We start from the raw sequence: 24,067 nt of genomic DNA on the forward strand, positions 1-24,067 counted from the left end.
ATATCCTCATTCATTCACCCAACAAATGTTTATTGAGCATCTAATATGTTCGAGGTCTCACTGTAGGTTAATCAGTGAACAAAATAAATGAAATTCATGTGGTCCTTAGATTCTAGTGGAAGCAGTTCTTTCTAGGTTTATGTAGTGTACTTGTTTATTTACTTGTGTGATTTTTTTTTTTGGTAGGACTGGGGTTTTGAACTTAGGACTTCTCACTTGCAAAGTCAGTGCTCTACTATTCGAACCGTACCTCCAGTCTATTTTGCTGTGGTTATTTTGGAATGGGGTCTCCAGAACTATTCTCCAGGGATGGCCTTAAGCCATGGTCTTCTAGATCTCAGCCTCCCAAGTAGCTACGATTACAGTGTGAGCCACCGGTGCCAAGTTTTGTGTGGCTTTTTTTTTCAGTGTTGGGAACTGAACCCAGAGCTGTATGCATGTATGCAAGTGCTCTATGGTAGCTGAGCGACATCCCCAGACACTTGGGTGATTTAAAAAAATTTTATTACTTTATTTAAATTTTTTGATGGTACTGAGGTTTGTACTCAGGACTTTAATCTTTTTTTTTTTTTTGGTAGTACTGAGATTTGAACTCAGGACTTCCCACTGCTAGGCTAGAGCTCTACCGCTTGAGCCATACCTCCAGCTAAAAATTTTATCTTTGAATGATACCTAAGGACGTAAAAATTGTGCATATTAATGTGCCAAGTGTGATTGTTTTTGGTTTTTTTTGTTCCCCCTCTTATGCAAGATCCACGTGGACTGGGTCTGTTTTGGTAATCTTTGTCAATCCAGCATTTACACAGCCAATTTGTAAAAGCCACATGCATATCTGATAAATGAAAATGTAAATTCTCAATGGTCCTAATGGGGCTCTGAATCTCCAGCAGCTGATCCCAACCCCTCTGAACCTACAACCAGCGCTCATGGTTGAAATTATCCACGGCCCTTTCCACCCAGTCACTGATCAGCCATGGACAAGAAAAACCATCTTCCTCGGAGACGGGAGCTGAGTTTACTTTCCTGAGCTGCCCTCAGCTCCCACACTGTATGGGAGCTGCCTTGGAGCTGTGGGCTCACCCTGGGGTCCTCTGTGCTCTGGATGAGTGGCCCCACAGCAGGGGTACACCAGCTAGGCAGCAGGAGAAAGTGGGGAGAAGCCCAGGCTTCTGCAGCAGAGCTGAGATGCCTTGAGGAGGGAGGAGCTCCCCACCCCAGCCCCACCCTGGTCTTCATGGCCTGCCCTGCACTTTCTGAGCTGGCAGTCGCCAGTTTGAACGTGTGAGGCTGGGGAAAGAGGAGACACCAGTGGTCTAGACACCAGCAGATTGCAGCCAGATGACACCGGAGACAAGCCCAGAGCCAGGGCCTGGCCCTTCACCCAGCATGGTTGGTGGGGGTGGGGGGGTGAGGCAAGCACATGCACAGGCGCCAGGGTGGGGGATGGGGTGGTTGTTTATCAGTGAGGGAGCGAATGTCGGCAGAGACAGAACTCTGGACCACAGCCTCACTGGGACAACCCAGGGGCGGAGGGCTGCATTTTGCTACTGGAGTCACACAAAGCTAGAAAACTCCTTCTCTCCTGTAGATCTGACCTGTCTCCTATATCTTATCCCACATCTTCAGTTGGAGAACTGGCTGTCCCCATGACAGACAAGCCAGTGACATGAAGTTCATCTCTCTTACACCCAGGAAGGCCATTTTAGGAGAGAGCAGGGGAGGGGAAAGCACCCTGAAAGAATATAAGGTGGGTTTTTTTTGTTTGTTTTTGAGACAGGGTCTTACAATAAAGTCCAGGCTGGTCTCAAATTGGCTGTCCTGCCTCAGTCTACCAAGTGCTGGGATTATAGGGATGAACCACTATGTCCAGATATTTTATGTTTTATGGCCTACTGGGGTATTTACATACAACAAAATCTCAGACTTTTCTTCTCAGATCACACAGATGGGAAGCCATGGAACCAGGACCCCAATTCAGTCTTTTTGACTTCAAAGCCAGTGTTACATTCAGTGTGCGAGTGTCTCAGACTAGAGAACCCAAACCAGAGGTATGCAGAGGTATTGCGAAGGTATGTGAGCACAGAGTTTTAAGGAAATGATTGATTTTATTTTCCAGCATTTGTCTTAATCCGACCCCCCACAAGCTCTCTGGGAACACTGATGCATCCCCACCAGAAGAAGTCTCTGTTTCTCTCGCTCGATCCTGCGTGGGCCTCTGTGCATGTCTCAGCTAAACGAGCTGGCAGAGTGGGGCTCCATGGCTTCTGAGGCTGGGTCACACAGAGCAGTATACCTGCCACCTGGTTCTCTCTTTGGATGCTTGTTTTTGGAACCCCACATGGAAGCCCAGGCCTTGTGCAGAGGCTCACGTGGAAAGGTACTGTGTTGTTTGGGGACCCCAAGACCATCCCTAGGATGACAATCCACTGGGTGGACTTGCAGAACTCTGCATATGTGTTCTCATGCCTAAGAGTTATTACAGCAAAAACACACAAGGCAAAATCAGCAAAGGGAAGGCACCGGGGCAAAGTTAGGTGCAACAGGGCACAGCTTCCCAGAGTTCTCTCCTCCTGGAATCACATGGACACACTTCATTTCTCCAACAATCACTTGTCATTTTTTTCTTTTATTTTGAGGTACTGGGGATTGAACTCAGGGCCTACACCTTGAGCCACTCCACCAGCCCTATTTTTGTGAATGGTTTTTTGAGATAGAGTCTCTTGAACTATTTGCCAGGGCTGGCTTTGAACTGGTATCCTCCTGATCTCTGCTTCCTGAGTAGCTAGGATTACAGGCGTGAGCCACCAGCACCCGGCTCCTGCAGTCACTTGTAACACGACATGTGACATGTTCTCTACTGGAGAAGCGCTTCACACCACAGTGCCTGAGGTTTCTACCATGAACTAGTCACGCAGGGACTCTGTCCCACACTTACAGGATTCTAGGCCCCAGAAGGGAAGCAGGTATTCAGTATGACACCATCATTTGTATATGCAAGTTAAGCATAGTGAACCTCTCTTATTGGTTAGGTTGGTGGAAACCCTTTTGGAACCCCAATTCCCAAATGTCAGCTGAGGACTGACCTCACAAATAGGCCTTTCTAAGACAGAAGTCAGACTTGCTATCTAATTCTTTCCTTCACAGGGCCCAGTGCCTGGGGCCTCCATCCCACGTGCGCTCCCAGCTGGCAGTGGGCAGTGTGTTGTCAGGTCCCTGGCCCAAGTCACTCCTGTGGAGTGTGGGATAGAGACGAGCTCTCCCCATTGGGCCCTGCCCAAATTACAGATGTGCCAGCAAAGCGAACGTCTGCTGTTGTTTTAAAATACTATTGTTATGCACAACGGGCAGAGAGCCATTTTCCAGATTCCAATTGCTCTGGTTTGAGTCTTGACTATCCCCCAAAGGCCCATGTGGTAAAGTCTTGGTCTCCAGATGGTGGGTCCTTTAACAGCTGGAGCCGAGTAGGAGGTCTTAAGGTCACTGCGGCTGTGCCCTTGAAGACTGTGGGACCTTGTCCCCTTCCTTTTCTTTTTCACTTCTTGGCCGTGAAGTAAGCAGTTTGTTCCACCAAGTGTTCCCTCATGTTGTCACCCCACCTGAGTCTCTAAGCAATGAGCTCACCTGATCATGGACTGGAACCTGTAAAACTCTGAGCCAAGGCTGAGCATGGGGGCTCATGCCTGTAATCCTAGCTACTCAGGAGGCAGAGATCAGGAGGATGAAATTCTAGGCCAACTCAGGCAAAAAGTTTGTGAGACCCCATCTCAACCAATGACTGGGCAGGGTGGGATATGCCTGTTATCCCAGCTATGTAGGGAAGCACAAATAGGAGGATTATATTCAGACTGGCCTGGGTATTTACAAGACCCTATCTCAAAAATAATCAATGCAAAAAAAGGATTGAAGCAGGGCTCAAGAGGTAGAGCACCTGCCTAGCGAGTGGCTGGTGGCTGACTGAGTTCAACCCCCCAGTACCACTGAGAGAGAGAGAGAGAGAGAGAGAGAGAGAGAGAGAGAGAGAGAACCCTGCTAGCTAATCATCCCAGTATTTCATCATCATGCCAGGAAACTTGCCATATGTGCCCTTCTGATCGGTACCTCCAGCGCCTGGAAGCAAACAGCTCCTTTCAGAAAGGCCTTCCACCTGACACAGCAAGGTGTGGTGCCACCCCCTGACTTACCAGGCCACCTTGCCTTAGGTCAAGAGCAGAAAACTACCTGGAAAGAAGGAGGCAGACAGTGTGTAGGTTAGCATTTGTGGGCCCCACACCATTTCTTTGCATGTGCTTTTGTGTGTGTGTTCTCAAGTTGAAGAACTGGTTAGACTCTGTCACATACAAGCTAAGGACACAAAGGTCTATTTCCCCACACACCTAAATGGCCTTTTTACAATGTTTTAAAAATGAAAAACCATTTTTAACTTGCGTGCAGTACAAAAACAGGCCAGGCAGGATTTGACTGGCACCAACCGGCCTTGGTTGGTCAACACTTGTCCTACATAATTAAAAAGACAAAAGCAGCAAACCAACCAAACCTGCCATGCATCAAACAAAGGGGAAATTTGAAAAAATGGTGTCAGTACTGAAATGATTCAAATGTTTCGGCAACAAATCCTTTTGTGAGCCAGGTGGTTTCTGATTCTTTTCTTTCCACTGCATTGAAGGAGACTAATAGAGATCCGGAAGAATAATTCTGGGTGTCAGTTCACTGTGCTTGCTGGCCTGGAACTCAGAAGGCAGTCAGGATGAAGTACAGCTGCCTCCACCCCTTCCCAGCTCCACTAATAATGTTAACAATATTCTTTGCTTATGTCTAAAAAAATAAAAAGAGGAATAGATCCACAATGAAAACTTTTGCTAATATCAGTAATATTAATAAAAAAATGGCAATTGAAAAGGAAGTCCTATCTCACTAAAAGATATTAGTAACAAAATTCACTTTTTCTATTTACTAGCAATTTAACAAAAATTCATTTATATACAGTTATGCTGTTTTTGTTCACTTGACTACTACTAATTGTTATAAAGTTAATCCTCAGAAAAAATTTAAATGCTCAGAGCCTAATAGTTTCAGAGAACTTAAATAAATTTCAATTTCTGTGTATATAAATATACACATATATATATATGGTGTGATAAAATATCATTAAGAATAAGATATATTAGCATAAAATCTTATTGGAGAATAAGAATGGAAATTAAAAGGAGAAAAAGCAATGTAAAATTTCCAATTGTCAAGAGCTTAGTTTTGTACTTAAAAATGGGTCATAGTGTCTCAAATTGCTCTGGTTTTTGGATTCTAGTAGATACACTTAAAAGAGTTAATACAACATTTTTATTAATTTTTTAATTTGTAGGTGGGACTGGGATTTGAACTCAGGGCTTTGTGCTTGCAAAGCAGGCCCTCTACCACTTGAGCTATACCTCCAGTCCATTTTGCTCTGGTTATTTTGAAGGTGGGATCTCTTGAACTATTTGCCCAGGCTCATCTTGAACCACAACCCTTTTGATCTCAGCCTCCCCAGTAGCTAGTAATAGGCCTGAGACACCGGTGCCCAGCTGACATTTTTTTTTTTTGTGGCACTGGGGTTTGAACTCAGAGCCTCACACTTGCTAGGCAGGTACTCTGACTGCTTGAGCCAGTCTGCCAGCTCTTTTTTTGTGATTGGTTTTATCAAGATAGGGTCTTGATATCCCCCAGACTGGCTTCAAACCTCAATCCTTCTGCCCTCTGCCCCTTCAGTAGCTAGGATTACAGATGTGAGCCACTGGTGCCTGGCTCAACTGACATTTTTATTTTTAAATGGTGATATTTACAATATACCAGGCAAGCAGTCTTCAAAGTGTGGTCTCTGAGCTTGCAGCCTTGACATCACTGAAAAAATCCAAATTCTCAGACCCCACCCCAGACCCACTGAACCAGAAACTGAGAAGAGGGGACAGACAGTATTCAGCAGCCCTCCAGGTGACTTTGGTGCATGCCGAAGTGTGACAACCGCTGCATCAAAACTTACTTCCTCTGCAGCTCCTTCCAACTACAAAGAGAATCTTGTCACACCGGTTTAAAATGTGTGAGAGTCATTTGAGGAACTCACAAGCAGAAAGGACAGCATTTCACGCTCTGCACCGCTTTCCATGTGTAGGCTAGGAGAGTTCGTCTCTTGGAGGGAGTAGGGATGAGGACAGTTATACTGATGGCTTCACTGGACACTGGGTAGGATTTGGACATCCATGAGACAACATTGCAGGCAGAGAAAGGAGCAAGAAAAGGGCTCGGAGGTGGACAGCTCAGAGGTGACAACTTGGAGGTGGACAGAATGAAGGAACGGCTGGGCCAGGCTGGAGCAAGGGGTAGAGAGCAGTGGGAAGGAAATTTGGAAAGACAACATTGTAGGGCTTTTATTTTGAGAAGATGAGAGGAGTGGGTCAGGTGAACCAGACTGGAGCAGTGAGACCAGACGCTGGGACCCATCCTGATCTTAGGAGGGTCACCACCCTCTCTGTTAGCTGGACAGTCTCTGCCTGGCACACTGCAGGCAATGCCCACTCAACCCAGGGATGCTGGCAAACCCTAAAATCAGAGTTCTTGTTCTGAGGCAGCCATGGTCCATCTGTCTTTCTGGACTCTGTCCTGGGGCCACAGTTAAAACCCTTGCCATTCTGGAAGTAATCATCAAAGAAACCTCCCGAGCTCACTGAGCTGGCTGTACGCTGCTGGTGGTCGCTCAGGCAGAAGGAACCCCCAAACTCCTCGAGCAGAGACAGAATGGTTACTTCTGTTTCTGCTTAACCAAGGACACTCCAGGGAGAAAGGCATGACATCATCACGGCCAGCTCCCATTGGTTAGCCATTCCCCAAAGGGCGGGCTCGCTTTCCAGTCGCTTAGTCTCCTAAGTGTTATATGCAGCGCAGGGATGTCCTGTCACTTCAGATTCCAGATCCAATGCTTCTGATGTCATTGGGTACGGGGAGCCAGTGAGCTAACGCAAGGATGATGCATTTGAGTTGACGGAAGTGCCGCAGCTCTGAGCCAGTGGCTCCAGGTCCCCTTTCAGGATGCTTTTGATTTGCATCATGACACTAATTCATAATGCAATATGCATAAGGGACAGGGATAATGAAACAGTGACATCAGTCATCTACCTTGCATCCTTCAAAATGAGATGCAAAGGGAATTGGTTGTGTTGGTGCCATTTTGTCACACAGCTTTGGTCATTCACAGTTCCTGGAGGGTTCCTGTCTTGCCTGTGAGTTTCAGGTGTCAGTTTTCACCAGCATTTTAATTTCTTTCTTTCTTTCTTTTTTTTTTTTTTGTGGCAGTACTGGGGTTTGAACTCAGGGCCTCACACTTGCTAGGCAGGTGCTGTACCACTTGAACTGTGCCTTCAGTCCTTTTTTTGTGAAGGGTTTTTCGAGATAGAGTCTCTTGAACTATTTGCCAGGGCTGGCTTTGAACTGGTATCCTCCTGATCTCTGCCTCCTGAGTAGCTAGGATTACAGGTGTGAGTCACCAATGCCAGGCTGAACTAATTTCTTTCTTTCTTTTTAAAATCCATCTACAATAATGCTGAAGAAAAGGAGGAAATTTTCTTAGTTCCTTTCCTCTGTCTTGAATTTGGTGTTCCTTTTGGACAAGAAGAGTTAAAATGAAGACCTTATTTTTTTTGGGGGGAGCAGTTAAAAACAATATAATTCTCAGTGAAATTTCACATAATCCATCAAACAGGCCCAACTGATGAAGGAAAAAGAACCTGAAGAATAAAATTTCAAAGAGATTTGATTTGAAAATAGCCAATAGGCATGAACTGTAATAAAAGTTTTAATGGCCATTTTATTTTTTCAGTTCTGAGCTCATTTTTAGTGAAATTACTTGGTGGTAAATTGAACCAGAGGATTACTGGGAGACAAACCTTGTTGGTTTCTGAACTAATCACCTTCTGGTGGGAGAGAATCATTCTCAGGACCTCCAGCTCTCAGGCAGCTGTCAGCCTCCTGCTCGTTCCTTGGGGCTGGTGGAGGGAACATCACCCTGCCTGACAACAGGTAGTCCTGGCTTTTTAGGGGTGGAGGAGGGAGGCCCTGGGAGGAGGGAGGCCCTGGGAGCCCCACGATCAAGTGAAACCAGGGCCTCATAGCAGCAGCTATGCTGGTGGTCCAGATTAGGAGGGAGAGGTAACCCAGGCCGTTAGGGCGTGGTCCCTGTTGACACATCAAGACTCACACCTCACACCCTCACCCTCTGTGAGAAAAGAGCAGGCCTGGAGACTCCCAGGGTTTCTGTGGGAAAGTCACAGGCGCAGAGACTACATGGCTTACTTCTTCATCTACAGGAATGTGGCGAAAACCCTTCAGCAAATCCTAGCCATTGTCTGATGAGTGATCAGAGTCCTGATAGGGCAAGACACACGTAAACAAATCATGGAGGTGCCTGGTTGGCCCAAGAAAGCAATCTGAATGGTTGCCAGCCAATCGGGATAAGGGGCTTTGTCTGAATTCTGGTCCCTGAAGCAACATAGACAGGAGCCAACACAACCCTCTCTTGGGTCCCCTCCCAGCTGCTGAGGGAAGTCTCCCTGGCTTGCTCTCTTTTTCTCAACAAACTTTCCTGCTTTGTTCTCTCTTGTCATCTGTGATTTTCATTCTTCAAAACTGCAAGACAAAGATCCCGGGCTTGGACACTGTGTAGGGTTTCTGGCTTCAAACTAGTGGTGTTGCTCATGGATGAGAACTTATGGATTTCAACGTACTTGTGTGTGTGTGTGTGTGTGTGTGTGTGTGTATAAAATTTAGACCAGTGCTTGGTGTGTAAGAAGTATACAAAGAAAGCAAATGTCTTCTTCCTAACACCACTGTTGTAAACTTGACCTGTTCTTGAAAAGCTATGGATGGCTGAACCCCTTTTCTCTGCAAAATAGCCCAACAGTGTGTAGCTGAGGGAAGCAGGGTGAAGAAGAAAATTCTGCTGGCCTCCACTTAAGGAGCCCCTCTCTTCCTCGTGGGTTCTTGGAGACGGGGTCAAGGCCAGAATGAAAGTCTCTACTGCGAGCCAGCTGTGGGTTTTCTCTGGGGTCTGAGGATACAGAGGCCTATGGGGTGTGGTGAGATGTATTTCCAAGGGCTCCAGCCTTGGCTCCCACTTCCCCTATAATTTCTGTCTTTGGCTGGGATTGGATGTAATCCTTACTGGGCTGTTATTTTAGAGGACAGAATATTTCCAGTGCTTAAAAACCATCTTTTAAAGAAGCGTCTCAGTTGGAGACAGAGGAGACTCACAGGCCGCTGTGACGACTGTTAGAACACAATCTCTCTCCATCAGTCTGTCCACAGCATCTGATGGTCCTGGAGGAAGAAGCCCCAGGACTCATGTTGACAGAAACAGGGTGCTGTAAAAGCGCTGAAGGAGCCTCGTTTCCAGAACTGGGCTCTTCCCATCCACACAGCTCAATTTCACACCCAGGGCGGAAAAGGGTTTTGTGCCCGAACTAAGTTTTGTGACCCTGGAGGTCACAACCCTCCAACTTCACAGGGAATGTTCTTACTTCTCAGGGTGTCGAGGTTTTTTTCTCATGTGGAATTCAGAGCCAGCTCCACAGGCACCAGAGGTGACAGGGCTCCAGGGGGCACCCAGGCAGAGCAGTGGCTTGGGCGGGTGGAGAGGCACTCAGCTTGGACATGCTTCTCTGGGGACAGGATCGGGGTCCTCTCTCTATAAACATGCAACTTTCAGCACTATAAATACCTCCTCTGGGGATTCCCACAAACAGTTAAGAGCAGAAAATTCTGATGTCAAGCCCCTCATGCCCGGGAATCACTGAGATTTGCATATGAAGACAGGTGAAATTGCATTTGTGGTCACAAGCAAGTGAAGCCTGACACCTTCTGGATTTCCATCAAGGGGAAAACCCAATCAATGGCCTCCTACTGCTCTCCCACTAAGTGATAAACAACTCCGTCTGGGTGTTTAACCACACTGATGTTTGGCATTGTGTGACAGGCTTTCAAGATGGTGGAACAATTTGGTCAACCTGTTGTCTTGGTTCTTGAGGGGAGTAGATCACTCTCTAACCATAGTTCATAATCTTCTAAGACAGTCCCCGTGCGCTTTTCCTGACGTAGCTACCAGTGTTGTTAAAGACAGCAAGACTTTTATCTCAGAAATGTAAAGTTAGGAAAATGGAGCAGTTCTACACAATGGTGGCTCAGGATTACATCTCGACAATTTCTTCTGGTCCCAAGTGGGGCTGAAAAAGGACCTTCTTGCCCCACTGAGTCATAGGCACTAAACCCTGAACCAACGGAAAGGTTTTGCTGATGAGAACAAGCAAACAAAAACACTTCAAAAGTATGCTTCTTTATAACTTAAGGATATCTGTGATGATTTCTACCCAGGTGTCCTTGGCTTTTCTTCACCATAAAAGAGGAATTATATGAAAATTGCAGGATCTCATTATAGGAAACTGTAGAGAACATGCCTTCCTCCCAAGTAGCTGGGATTATAGGCATGATCCACCACACCCAGCCTGATCATGTATCTTCCCTTGGCTTCTTTGACCTCAAGCATCTCATTTCCCTTCCTCTCTCCTGGCTGCTGCTCCTGTCTCTTAGCTGGTCTGGGAGTGCTGGTGTGCCCCAGGGCTCAATCTCCTGTGACTTTCAAAGCTATCCTTATTCTGGTGCCTCCATATTTATGGCTCTAAGCCACACTTCTGCCCACAGTCTGCTCAAGGGGCCCACTGGATTTCAAATGTGTCTGTCCACCTGGCATGTCCAGCACTGAAGTTCTGGACTCCCTCCCAACCATCCACATTCTTCCCCATCTCAGTGAATGGCAAGTTCAAACTTGCAGTTGCTTAGACAGAAATAACTTGGACTCATTGAAGCAAGTGGAATGACTGCTCCCCAAGACAACTCATTGTCCCAGGAAGTGCCCTCTGTAGGCACCCAAGTCAATTCAGATGTGACAGCAGAATCTAGTCCCTTTCTAGCACATCTCTTTCTCTTCAGAGACGTGAGTCTTCTGGCTCAGGCAGAAAGGGTGAAAAGGGCAGAGGAGCCGTCCTCATTGCTCCTGGTCAGGAGGTGTGCATGTGTGCATGTACACACACCGTATATTTTCTGTGTGTCAGACACTATTCTAAGTGCTCCATAACTTTGGGTCATTTCTCATGGAAACTTTAAAAGTTACTGTCTTTACATTCTACAAATAAGCAGTATGAGGAACAGAGGGTTAAGTGACTTTCCCAAGGACACAGAAGTAGTAAGTGGGGATTTGTGCCCTCAACTAAGCATTCTGACTCTAGAATCTATATGAGCTATCATGCTCTATGGCTTCCTAAGATCTTAACATAATATCCTCACTTCCCGATCCATTTTAATAGCTTTTTCCTGAACCCATTTCTCCTTAGGAAAAACAGTACAACAACAACAAAAAACCAAGAAAACCAAACCAACACCTCCTCCCCCCGAAAAGATGGAAAACCAGGGCTGGGGCTGTAGCTCAGTGGCAGAGCCCTTGCCTACCAAGCACTAGGACCTGGGTTCCATCCCCAGCCTCAAGAAAACCCCAAATCAAGTGACCTGTGAAACCATCAGCAGCTGAAGAATCAACTTTCAAGCAGTGGCATCTTCCAGGAACCAGTGGCAACAGAGGTTTCACTGTCAGGGGACATCAGGTATGAATATACAGACTTCGGTGCTTGGAGCAGATGGGAAGGCAAAACGCTAAATGCACCAGACAAATAAAATCAGAGGTGGATATTTACATTAGGAAAAGATTCTCTGATTTGGCAAAGAAACTCAGTGCTGAGTTCCTGTAAACAGCAAATTGTTTATTTGACAAAATGGTCAGGGTCAGAAAACCCTCAAACTAAAATGTTCACAGACCAATTTGGTATTTGGAAAAACAAGCAGAAGTTATGGTAAATTATCCCAAACATGATTATGTAATCAGTGAGAAAGAAAATTTTGTTTCCTTCCTCTTTTCAAATCATCTTAAAATGACCCTTCGAGAATGATGGCTGTGGTGTGAGGCTGAGCGAGGGACGGACTGGCATTGCAACGCACAGGAGACGGTGTAGCCCAGTGTCAGCTCCCACAGTGCAGGACATAAAGCCAGTCTGTTGCAGCCAGACAGCCAGACCCAGGCTCCTCATGAACCAAAAGCAAGGCATGCGCTCTCTTTCTGTATGTGGTCGGTTAAAAGGAACAGCTTGTTTTTCAATCACAATAAAGGTATTATAATTATCCAAAGGGTAATTAAAACCCATGCTATTTAAAGAGAAAAGCATAGCAATAAGCACAACCTGAAATTTAGTGTTCCATTAAAAAAATGTGAATATTTCAAACGAAACACTTCAAAGAATATCTTTGAACCCTCGGAGGCTCCATGCTTTGGGAAACGTTAAAGACAGTTTCAGTTTCATTACACAACTGTCGATTTCTTTTCACTCTAATGAGAAAATCCTCTACAGCAGAACACAGAGGCACCGGGATCCCAACACTGAGAATAAGAGACAACAAATTCCTGTCGCCAGAGGGCGCCAAAGCTCAAGTTCCTAGGAAAAGTGCGCGCTCAGGGTCACAGCACAGGGACTTAGCTCCAGAAAGGCCACCACTGTGGCCTGCAGAGGAGCCTCCACCTAATTATTTCAGAGGCTGGCGTGCCTGCTGCAGGGAAGAGCTTCCCAGCGTGTCGTCCTAGCGCAGCCTGTTACCTAGCCCCTCCCTGCCAAGCCAGCCTCAACACTCACACATGCACTCATCAAGCTCCTGTGGGTTTATTCACCTACTGTGTGTCTAGGGAAGCAGTGGTGGGCAAGAAAGGCCAAGTCCCCATCCTCAGCAACCTGCAGGTCTGAGGGACCGTGTGACCTGAACAAACTTGGAGTCAGGAAAGGGCAGTGCAAGATGTGTGGGAGCAGGTGTCAGGAACCTAACCTTACCTGCGAAGTCACAGAAGTGTAGCTGTTCCCTGTGGTTCTGTAACAAATCATCTGTCACGAGCTTCATGGTTTAAAGCAGCAAAAAAGTTACTCTCTCCCTGTTTGGAGGGCCAGAGTCCCTTCCCTGATTCTGCCTTGTCTGGTGGCTCCCGCAGTCCCTCCCCAGTGGTTGCGCCATGCTGGTCTCACCTCTGGTCACACTGCCTCCTCCTTCAGTACTCTGGGTGTCTGTGTTGTTAGAACACATGTGATTGCACTGTGGACTTGTCATGGCTGAATTGTGCTTCTCTTCTGAGGCCATAGGCTGAAACTCCAGCTGCCAGTGTGACTAGATTTGGAGATGGGGCCCTGAGGAGGGAAATGAGGTTGAGCAAGGCCTAAGGGTGGGGTCCTAACCCTATAGGACCGGTGCCCTTGTGAGAAGAGGAAGACAACCAGATCCAGCCCCTTCCCTCTCTCTCTCTCTCTCTCTCTCTCTCTCCCTCCCTCCCTGCACAAACACCCAGGAAGGGCCATATGAGGACACAGAGCAAAAGCGGCTGTCTGTAAGCCAGGAAGAGAGTCCTCACGTGAACCCAGCCCTGATGACACCTTGATGTCTTACTTCAGACTCCAGAAATGGAGAGAGAGAGAAAAGTCTGTTGTTAAAGCCACACAGCCCATGGTGTTTTGCACAGCAACCAACCAAGAAGACATGGCCCCTGCCTTGCCCAGGAAAAACAACTTCTCAAAATCTTTAGCTCCTCCCATCTTTTGCCATCCTGTGACAGTCACAGTCTCCAGGGATTAGGACATGGAATAGTGACTGTTGAGGTAGGGATGGGGTGGGGAGTGTCAGTGAACCCACTACAGAAAATTCAAGAAGTGACATTGAAGCTGAGACTGGCAGCCTAAGCATGGGTTAGACACTGTGGGGAAGGGGGAGGAGAGGTGTCTCAGAGGGAGGGAAGAGGAGAAGTGGCCCTGGTGTGAGGTGTACAGCACAAGGTGGGTGGAGTGAGGGCAGAGGGTCCAGGTCAGTGGGCCCCCTGAGCCCAGGTGGGTCTTTGTCTTGTCTTTGGACAATGGGAAGCCTAGAGGGCTTCCAGTGGAGGGGAGAGAGGGCACAACGAGTTAGTTGAGCACTGTAGTTCATTCAGAGCTGTGTGCAAGAAACAGGCAGGAGGACCTGAACTGTCCATCAAAGGCCCGTGAAATAAAGGCTTGGTGCCCAGTCCTTTTTTGTTTTTAGTTTGTTTTTTTTGATACAGGATCTCGAGCTTTTGCCCTGGCTGGCCTCAGATCATGATCCTCCTACCTATGCCTTCAAGTAGCCGGGACTATACAGGAGTGTGCCACTGTGTTCTGCTTGGTTTTACTTTTAAGATGAGTGAAAATGGACATGTTTAAATGCTGACAGGAAGAGTGCACAGGAAGGGGAGACTGAAGACAAGAAGAGGGGTAATTCATCAGTAAGAAAGCAGTTGAAGCGGGCTCTGGAGTCCTGAGGACAGGACAGGATGAGAGTGACCCTGTGTGTTATAACCAGAGGGAAGGGAGAAGGTGGAAGCCGCGGGGTGTGCAGATTTGCTGGTAGATGTTACCAGCATTCTCTTTTAGAAGCACCCCTTTTCTTCTGGAAGAAGTGGGCGGGGTGGTGGATCTGCTGAGGGTGGATGGAGGTAACAGAATTGCAGGGACTGGTTGAAACAGGGCACCAAGACAGAGTTGACTCCAGAAACCACCAGGGCTGCAGAGGTCAAAGGCAATGTCTGAGAAGTAGTTGGGTGAGTCGGGTGGAGGGGAAGCAGTTCCAGGTGTGCGAATTGACAGGGGTGGAGCTGGTGCATCAGGGTGAAGGGTATGCCCATGTGTGTAGCCAGCTGAAGGGGAGAGGAGAAGGGAAGAAGCAAGGAGCCCTTGTGTCATCATGGTGGACATGGAAGATGCAGACAAGACTTGAGATGGAGTTTAAACAGAAGGTCCAAGTCTTCACTGGGGCAGGAGCCTGCATGCAATGGGGTTTTGAGGCACGAGGAGGAGTCCTGGCTCTAGGGGACTAGACTGAACACGGGGATGGTGTTCCTCTGGCGGAGAAAGGTCCACACAGCAGCCTGAGGATGGGTTGTTTTTCACACTGTGATCAGATGTCGGTGGAAAACCTTGCCCCAAATGACCCACCCACTAACCCAATCAATTGTGCAATCAACAAATGCAGATGCGGCAGGACAAACATCTGCAAGATGGTCAGTGCTATGGTTTGCACTTGACGTTCCCCAGATAAGCATCTGACTCCGCTTCAAAGTGGAACACAGTTTTTCACTGGAAACTGCTCTACAGGATCCCTTCCTGGACTCATTTTCTGAGGTGATAATCCAAGTTGGTGGAATTGCTGCTTTAAACACCACAGTTAAGCCTCACAGTTCATTTCTTGCTCAGTAGAAATGGAACAGAGCTAACCGTCAGGGGTTTTTGTATCCTTACTGAAGACTGCTACCAGTTTCACACTCTTCCTCTGACTTCAAAGCCACATCTTGCTCTTGTATTCTTTCACAGAGTGAATATTTAGCTACCCCTTACTCACTCCAACATGTAAGCCAAAAAATTCCCAATTAAACAGCAACCAATTTGATAGAACTGTGATTTATTGAGAGTGTCTACAGACAGGTCAGTGATTGAACACAAGATATTATGTCCAGAAAGGGGCACTGGGGTGGTACCTTTCAAGGGGAGTCTGGGGACCAGTGTCTTCCTCTTTCCTTTTACTTGTTGACTCATTTTAGGATCTGTGAACTGTGTAGTGTGTTAGGCTGAACAATGCCCCCACCGCTATGTCTGCATCGTAATGACTGGAACCTGAGAATATGCACTTTACGTGGCAAAAGAGATGGCTACAGATGTGAGTAAACTTAGGATCTGGACAGGAGATTTTAGTCTGGGTTTTCTGGATGGGTCCTTATAAAAGAGATGCAGAGGGAGTGAAGTCAGAGATAAAGACTGTGAGATGCGATGCCGGATGCGGCTTCAAGCCAATGAATGCAAGTGATCTCTAGAAGCTAGAAAAGCCAGGAAAACAGGCCAGGAATAGTGGCTCATGCCTGTAACCCCTGCTACTTGGAAGATGAAGATCCAGAGAATAGTGGTCAGAGGCCAGCCCAGGCAGTGAGTGTGAGATCTTATTTCAAAAACAAACTAAAAACAAACAGACTGAGGGCATGGTGGAGCAAGTGTGAGGCCCTGAGTTTAATCTCTAGTACTGAAAAAAAAAGCAAGGGAACAGATTTTACTCTCAGGTCTCAAAAAGGAATACATTCCTGGAAGTGTCCTGATTTTAGGACATCTGACCTCCAGAACTATAAGAGAACAATGGTATTGTTTAGTCACTAACTTTGAGGCAACTTAGTTATAATAGCAATAGGAAATTTCCTATTGCTATCTATGGTTTCTATCACAACTGTTCAACTCTGTTGTCGGACCAAAAGCGGCTCTAGACAGTACAGAAGTGAATAGGCATGTTTGTGTCCCAAAAAAACTTTATTTACAAAAACAGTGGGCAGGCTAGTTTTGGGCCACGGAGTATAATTTTGCTGTCCCTCATCTGGAGTCTCACATCCTGTATAATCTCCAACTTTGAGACTTTAGTTTGCCTCTGTTATGAAATATGAAGATAAATAATGGCTAGTGAATATTCTTGTAGGTGATTCATCGGTCCTATCTGCAATTAAATATCCAGAATAAGCTTTTGAAGTGGAATTTCTAGATGAAAGAGTGACCATTCTCTCCTTCCACTGTCCTCTGGCAAATAGCCCATGCTTCCGGGGGAGCCCCAAGTGGTCTGCTTTTTCACAAGCTTGGTGTGGCCAGTTCTCAGCTTGGTGTGGTCAGTTCTCAGTTAACAGACATGGGGAGCAGAGTGAATAGCGCAGTAGTGGCTCAGGTTCATATTTTATGCACTGGCTGTAGAGAATTGGAACAGGTGACTCCGGCAACCCCAAGGTTGGGTTATTGAATGTACGTTTTTAAACATGGGCAACAGAAAATAAGTTATAGTCTTATTTCTGACAAAAATGGTGCCAGGTGATTGCAGCCTTTACATTTTAGTTGGTCCCTATGCTGTGTTGTTAATACTAGAATGTGGTCTCTGTATTGGCCCATGGGCAGTGGGAAATGACTGCATACCTGTGATTTTCCTTATTAATTGTCCAGGCAGACTTAAAGGGCAGTATTTCTGAAATGGGCTCTTGACCGACTTATTTTTATTGTAAGATAACCTATCCTTGTAATCACAACCTTGTTTCTGTCAGTCTCTGCAGGAATTCCTCTTCAAACCATGTTTTGGGAGGGTAGAGTAGGGGGAAGCGATCGGTAATTCTGGCACAGGATGGGCAGACACAGGAGGCCAACCTGGAGAGTAGAAGAGAAGCTGCTGGGAAGTCAAACAAAGCATGTGCTTTCCCTTCTTGGCTGCCATGCAAAAATCTTCCAGTGAAAAATTACAATAACACCTGAGAAATACTGGTTTTTATATTTGTTTATATTTAAAAATATGTTTTTTATATTTGTTTTTACTTTAGATGTCTGGTGTCTTAACATATGACTCACGCCTGTAATCCTAGCTACTCAGGAGGCAGAGATCAGGAGGATTGCGGTTTGAAGTCAGCCCAAGCAAATAGTTCATGAGACCCTATCGAAAAAAAAAAAAATCCGTCACAAAAAAGGGCTGGTGGAGTGGCTCAAGCAGTAAGAGTGCCTGCTAGCAAGCAGGAGGCCCTGAGTTCAAACCCCAGTGCTGCCCAAAAAAAAGGAATCTTGATATAAATGACCAGGCTGGGTGTCCAATTTGGTTCATTCCTTCATTAGAATTGTAAGCTCTGGCAGGCTGGGAATGTGTCAGCATTAGAAATGGTCAATACTTATTTGCTGAATTAAAGAATGAGAAAAAGAAGGAAGGAAAGATAGGAAAAAGGAAAAAGAAATAAAGAAAAAGAAAGAAAGGAAAAGAGAAGAAGAAAAGGAGAAGCAATAGCAAAGTGGGTTCCCTTTATCCTGCCTCCTTAACTTAGAAATGTTGAGCAATGTTTGAATGGAGGACGATAATGTAAGATTTCACTGCAGGGACAGAACCTGTACTTTTGTTAGTGTCTGTGTATTTTTTTTTTTTTTTGACTATGATAATTGTGAAAGAGCCATGTGTGCTTGCGAAGGGGACATTAATTCACGTTAGTGGGTGGCAGTGGGATCTGAACTCAGGGTCTCCTTCTTGCTAGCAGGCACTCTTACTGCTTGAGCCACTCTACCAGCCCATAATTCACTATTTTGCTAGTGCGCTAATGCTTATCTTTAGAAGGTCAAAATCAGGCAGTTGCAATCATTTTTATGAAGTTTTTTTTCCCCTGTATATCACATCAATCACTGTTTGACCATATGTTCACTTGGAGTGAGAAAAGATTCTTTTCTTAATAATTTCCAAATTTTAGGAATCAGTTAAATTACTCATGACCAAAGGAAAAATGGTGCAGAATAGAAAAATCGGTGTGTGTTCCAGGTACCTCGCGTACATGTGCACTGGGTTGTGAGAAAACGCACTTCCTACTGTAGGAGGCACTTTAAAGGAAGGTTTGAAATGTAAGCTTTAAATCAACCAAGTGACTGAGTGAGGGCAATTATACACTATACACCCTTCTTCATCATGGTTAGCCATTGAAACCTTTCTGAGGCTCAAATCCTACTGAGTTCAGTAGAGAAGTGTTGAGTGAATATCTGTCCAGGTTCAAACACAACCTCCACCACTCCCCAGCAGTGGCCTTTGTACCTTTATTTCCTCATCTGTACGATGGCATGGTCCATGTGATGAAGTTGTTTTGAGTACTGCCTAAATCAGTTAATAGTTTAAAATGCATAAAGAGTGCCTGCTATGCAGGAAGGACTGTGTGGCTACTGACACCATTAATTACCATTAGGTGATGATACCTGTGTGAGCTTTCATGCACTATGTCATTTAATCCAAGACCAAGGATGAGTTTTAGCACCTGCCACATTTTGTATCTTATCTGAAGCCCAAATAGTTCACTGATTATTATTTTTAGTTTGTTTTTGAGACAGGGTCTTACTGTGCAGCCTGAGCCAGCCTCAAACTCATGATTCTCCTGAGTCCTGGGATTACAGGCATATTCAACCATGCTTGAGCTACTAGTTGACTTTTAAGCAGAAACACCCAAAACCTTCTAAAACAGTAATTTCCCCAGTTGTTCTTTGATATAAAACCATGTTTGGCAGCCAGAGGCCACATTTTATTTGGAGAGCTAGGTGTTTATAAAATTAAAAAAATTAAAATTTGAATGCCTGTAGGAAGGGTTTGTAGTCTCTTACCCCAGACCTTGTCATGCCCTATTATCTCAGTTCAGCCATGTGACAATTTCTCCTTTGTCCCCTGTACTTCAGTTATAAATCCTTGCTAAAGATCAGAATGCCAGGCTGAGTGCAGTGGCTCATGGCTGTAATCTGTGGGAGGCAGAGATCTGGAGGATTTCTGTTTGAGGCCAGCCTGGGCAAAAAAGTTCCTGAGACACCCCCCATCTCAACCAGTAAAAGGCTGGGCATGGTTGTGTGCACCTGTCATCACGCACTCAGGAAACATGAACAGGAGGCGAGCAGTCCAGGTCTACCTGGGCATAAAGTGAGACCCCCATCTCAAAAATAACCAAAGCAAAGAAGGCAGTGGGCATGGCTCGAGTGGTAGAGCACCTGCCTAGTAAGCATGGGTTCCTGAGTTCAAACCCCAGTCTGCCAACAAAAAAGATGTAAATGCCAGCACCTGCAGCTTCCTCATTTTCTGCCTACTGTTCTTCAGCTTCAGATCTTTAAGCCCAATGAACACATTTGCCCTTCAGCCAATCCTCTTCTTCGCCTTCTTGCCCTCTGTGATAGCAGGGCAGTAGTTGTTCCGGTGGGACCATCTCACCCTCCACCCTCTGGAAGTCAAGCTGAAAGGGAAAGAAAAGCTCCTGTGAAATATATTTTTGCTAAACACAAAACCACATACATATGGTCTAGGCACGCATCAGTTGTTCTGAGTTCCAGAGCTCCAAAATGCCAGGCGATGTTCTGTATTTACATGGGGGCCTAGAGTGAGAGACAGTCTATACAGGCTGGGATATGATGGGTCTTTCCTCACTACAGCAGGGACTTAAGAATATACGCCACCATTCTCCAAAAAGCTAGCGATATTACTATCGCAGTCTCTTTGTGCTCCTGTAAGAAAATACGTTAGAGTGGGTAATTTATAAAGAACAAAGGTTTATTTTTAACAGGGTTGAAGGCTGTCTGGTCCAAGATAAAGGTGCCAGTAGATTCAACATCTGTTGAGGGCTTGCTCTTGGCTTTCAGGATGGTACCTTGCTGTGTCCTCACGTGACAAAAAAGCTGAGCACTGTGCTCGAGTGGTAGCAGGCAGAAGGGCAGCGGTCTGTTTAGTGCCCCTGAGTCATTTTACAAGTGACCCCATTCATGAGGTTGGGTCCCTCGTGACTTCATCACTCCCGAAGGCCCCACCTCTTAACGCTATAACCACGGGGTTTAAGTTCTGCCATAAATTCGAACCATAGGAGTTACACACACTACACCTAATCCATAACCACGTCATGCCTTTAGATGGATGGGGACGATGTAACCACCCAACGGCTGCTCACATTAAAATCCCCAGCGTTGACCAGCTATGAAAGCACTGAGCCATCTACCCCATGCCAGGAGTGAGAGGTGTGACTTTTCAGGTTAATGGTTTTCTGATTAGTAGGCAGCCTGGAACTATGTCATTTGGCCACCTCACTGAGAACATTGCCATTTCATTTCCAGTTGCAGAAAGTCTCTCAATGTTTACAATCCTCTCAATGGCTTTTAAAGCCACAGAGGAGAAAAAGTCTTCAGAAAACATGCTGCAAATAGTGGTAGCAAGGGAAGAAGCCCTGGTTATGATCCACTCGTGTAGTTTTGAAATATGGGTCAGATGTAGAGGAAGTGAAAGAAACTTCCCGTTGAGTTTTCATTTATAGCATGTGTCTGGAAATCTCCAAATGTAGCTTCTTGGTGTAAAAGAAACTGCGGAAATCTGGGAAGTGTCAGTCTGCTTCATGTTTATTGAAACCCTCCTGCTTGAAGCTGAAATGTAAAATTATATCGTGGAGTGAGCGGCTACAAGTAGTGTAACAGACATGACCCTCGTCCTCACTGTGGAGACCTCCACAGTAGATACAGAAAAATCCAGGAATTCCTTAAAATCCCGTCTCCTAGGAGGATAGCATTTCTGACTGCTACACAGCCTTTTGCAATCTTACTACTTTCTGTCCTCCTCTTTTATGGTTTAAGAAAAAAAATGCTGTGCAAAGAAACAACCACAAGTAATGTCTTGTTTCATTTTCATTTTTTTTGGACTGGGGATTGAGCTCAGGGCCTCAGCTGGACCACTTGTGCTATGCCCCCAGTCCTTTGGCTTTTTTACTTTGGTTTTTAGATGTGGTCTCCCACTTTTGCCAGGATTGGCCTTGGACCTCTACCCCCTACCTCCACCTCCCAAATAGCTGTGATTCCAGGACTGTGTTCCCACGTCCTGCCTCACAAAGAATGTTTTAAAAGATTTGAACTGATTGGAACAGCTTGGAAGTCTTTTGTTGTTGTTGTTGTTTTGAGACATAATCTTGCTATGTAGCCCAGGTTGGTCTCCAACTCGTGATCTCATGAGCTTCCTCAGTCTCTCGGACGCTGGGATTACAGCATGTACCACCATGCCCAGCTCAACTCGGAAGTTTTGATGATCCTACTCACATTCTAAAAATAAAAATGGATTTGAGTAAAACCTGAAAACCTCCTCAATGCAGTGCGGCAAGCATCCTCCTACCTACAAAGACTTAGCTTACGGATTTTTCTTCTACATTGAGATGAAGACTAGGTAATGACAGATGTTACTTGAGGTCACCCACAGCAGACAGCATGACTGCCCATGCAGCCAATGGTGGGAGCACTGATTCTGTGGTTGTGGTCTTCCTCTGCCATGGGTGAAGGTGGCCTCTGTTTCTCATCCAAAGTTACATCAATCATTAACATGATTGGCTTTCACACTAAGTCTGTGAAATGATTACTAAGCCAATCATGTTAATTCCATTCTCCTTTTTGATGACTGATTTAAGGATTGCAGTTGACTTGATAAAACATGAGAGAAGTTATCTTCAGAGGCTCGTAGAGAAGGTGACCAAGAGATGCCTCAGTTTCCATTATTTGGCAGGGGTTGTTACAGTATGAAGAAAGCCAGCCCCAGAACTGGTCAGTGCAGAAATACTGCCCTCAGATCACTCACTGTTCCAGAACTCATATGTCTTATACATGTAAGCACAGGTTTAGCAATTTCATAGGTCAGAGGACCTAACAAACATTAAACTCAAAACCAGCAGCACCCGATAGAAGTATAATGCAAGCCACAAATGTGAGTCATATATGTAATTTAAGATTTTCTAGTAGCTACATTAAAATAGTAAAAAGAAATAGTGGAAAGTTAATAATATATTTTATTTAACCTCATATATTAAAAATAATCTAAACATAGTTAAAATAAGAATTATTAAGGTATTTTATATTCTTTTTTAAATACTAAGTCTGTGAAATCTAATTTTATATTCATGGGACATCTCAATTCATCTAGTTACATTTTGAGAACTCAACAATCACCAGTGACTAGTGTTTATGGTACTGGAGACCACAGTGCAATGCAGTCCATCTTTTCACATATTCTGACTCAGTGTGTTCAGATTCTTCAGTGTGTTCAAACTCCTGGATTCTTTTGCCTTGAGTTTTGTGTGTGTGTGTGTGTATGTGTGTGTGTGTGTGTGTGTGTGTGTGTGTGTGTGTGCATGCCAGACACATTTACATGTCACATACATTATGTACATTTAAACATATAGTTACCTCTGTGACTGGCATGGCCTGTAAAATGGCGTGCCATTTATAAAGTCAATCTGATGATTTTCTGTTGTGTTGCTAATATGCTGATGGCGGGTGACTCACCCTGTCTGTCCTCTGTAAGTATCACTGCAATAATGCCTTTTTCTTTAGAGCAATTCGTTTTTTCTCTATGTCTCTCACTTCATCTTCTATTCTACTGTTTCTTTCAACATTACAGAAAGTGAATTGGGAAACCTTCCTTCCTCATTTGGTCCAGGAAGGGAGTTTTCATCTATATCCTTCCCAGTACACATGACTGATCTGGGAGTATTTCTGTTTCCTGTGATAAAGTCCCCTTATCAAGCTCGGGCCTGACACAGTTAACTCATGAAAATATAGAGAGGGAACAAAGGTTGTCAGTGGGGAGCTTGAAAGTATTAAGCAAACACCTTCTTTTTTGCAGGAGAGAAGGGAAAACCCTTCATTCTGAAGTCTAAAGAAGAGGACGTGTGGCAAAAGTGAACATAGGCACATGAATATGAATGGTTTCCCACAGCCCAACGTCTGAAGGATGACAAAGAAAGACCACCATGGCTCCGATTCCAAAGGCGATGGGCTGGATGTAATTAGGGATTAAGCCTGAAACGGTGCCATGAGATCCTGGAGGAGTAGTGTGAGGCTTAATCAGGAAGGGGGATCTGGGAGGACTTCTAAGAGGGGAGCTGAGTGGTGGTGTCACTTTCCTTTGTTGTGTGCACATCAGTTGGCATCTTGGCAGGGGCAGGGACTTGTCAAGATGGAGACATGTTGTTAGGCAACCAGGGAGGCTGAGAGAAGCCCTCCCTTCCCCCATCCCCAGGGAGGCATCAGGAAGGATTTGGACTTTAATAAACAAATAAAAACAAGTACTACCTTAAGGAGTAGTGGGCTTTTCTGGTTTTGTTTGTTTTTGAGGGGATGGCTACTGTGAAGAGAATTGGTGGTGGAAGAGCGCAAAGGAAAAGGGGAGAGAAGGCCAGAGAACAAAAAAAGAGCAAATGTCACATGGGACAGGAAGTAGTTGGTGAAAAATGAAATCACTCCATCAGCTCTGGAAACGCCCACAGCATGGGTGGTGTACTAGGGTCTCCGTCAACTGAAGAAACCTTGGAGGTGAGGACAGTCTGAAAAAAGTGGGCTATTGAGGTGTCCAAGGCATGTGGTCTGCACCCGTGTCTCAC

At 45.5% G+C, this 24,067-nt stretch overlaps 1 long non-coding RNA gene across 2 annotated transcripts; it reads left to right on the top strand.

Moving 5' to 3' along the window:
* The first annotated feature begins 812 nt into the window (after positions 1-812).
* Positions 813-23,764, top strand: LOC109691473 (uncharacterized). 2 transcript variants are annotated; one of them, XR_012435580.1, is made up of 4 exons: positions 813-1,389; positions 2,117-2,377; positions 11,406-11,672; positions 23,311-23,764. It is a non-coding gene; the product is annotated as an uncharacterized lncRNA (long non-coding RNA). The 2 variants fall into 2 exon arrangements; XR_002212874.2 differs by lacking the exons at positions 11,406-11,672; positions 23,311-23,764 and adding an exon at positions 4,664-4,890 and having other exon boundaries at positions 1,100-1,389.
* Positions 23,765-24,067: the final 303 nt, after the last annotated feature.

Source organism: Castor canadensis, chromosome 9, assembly GCF_047511655.1.
Source record: "Castor canadensis chromosome 9, mCasCan1.hap1v2, whole genome shotgun sequence".
NCBI lineage: Eukaryota > Metazoa > Chordata > Mammalia > Rodentia > Castoridae > Castor > Castor canadensis.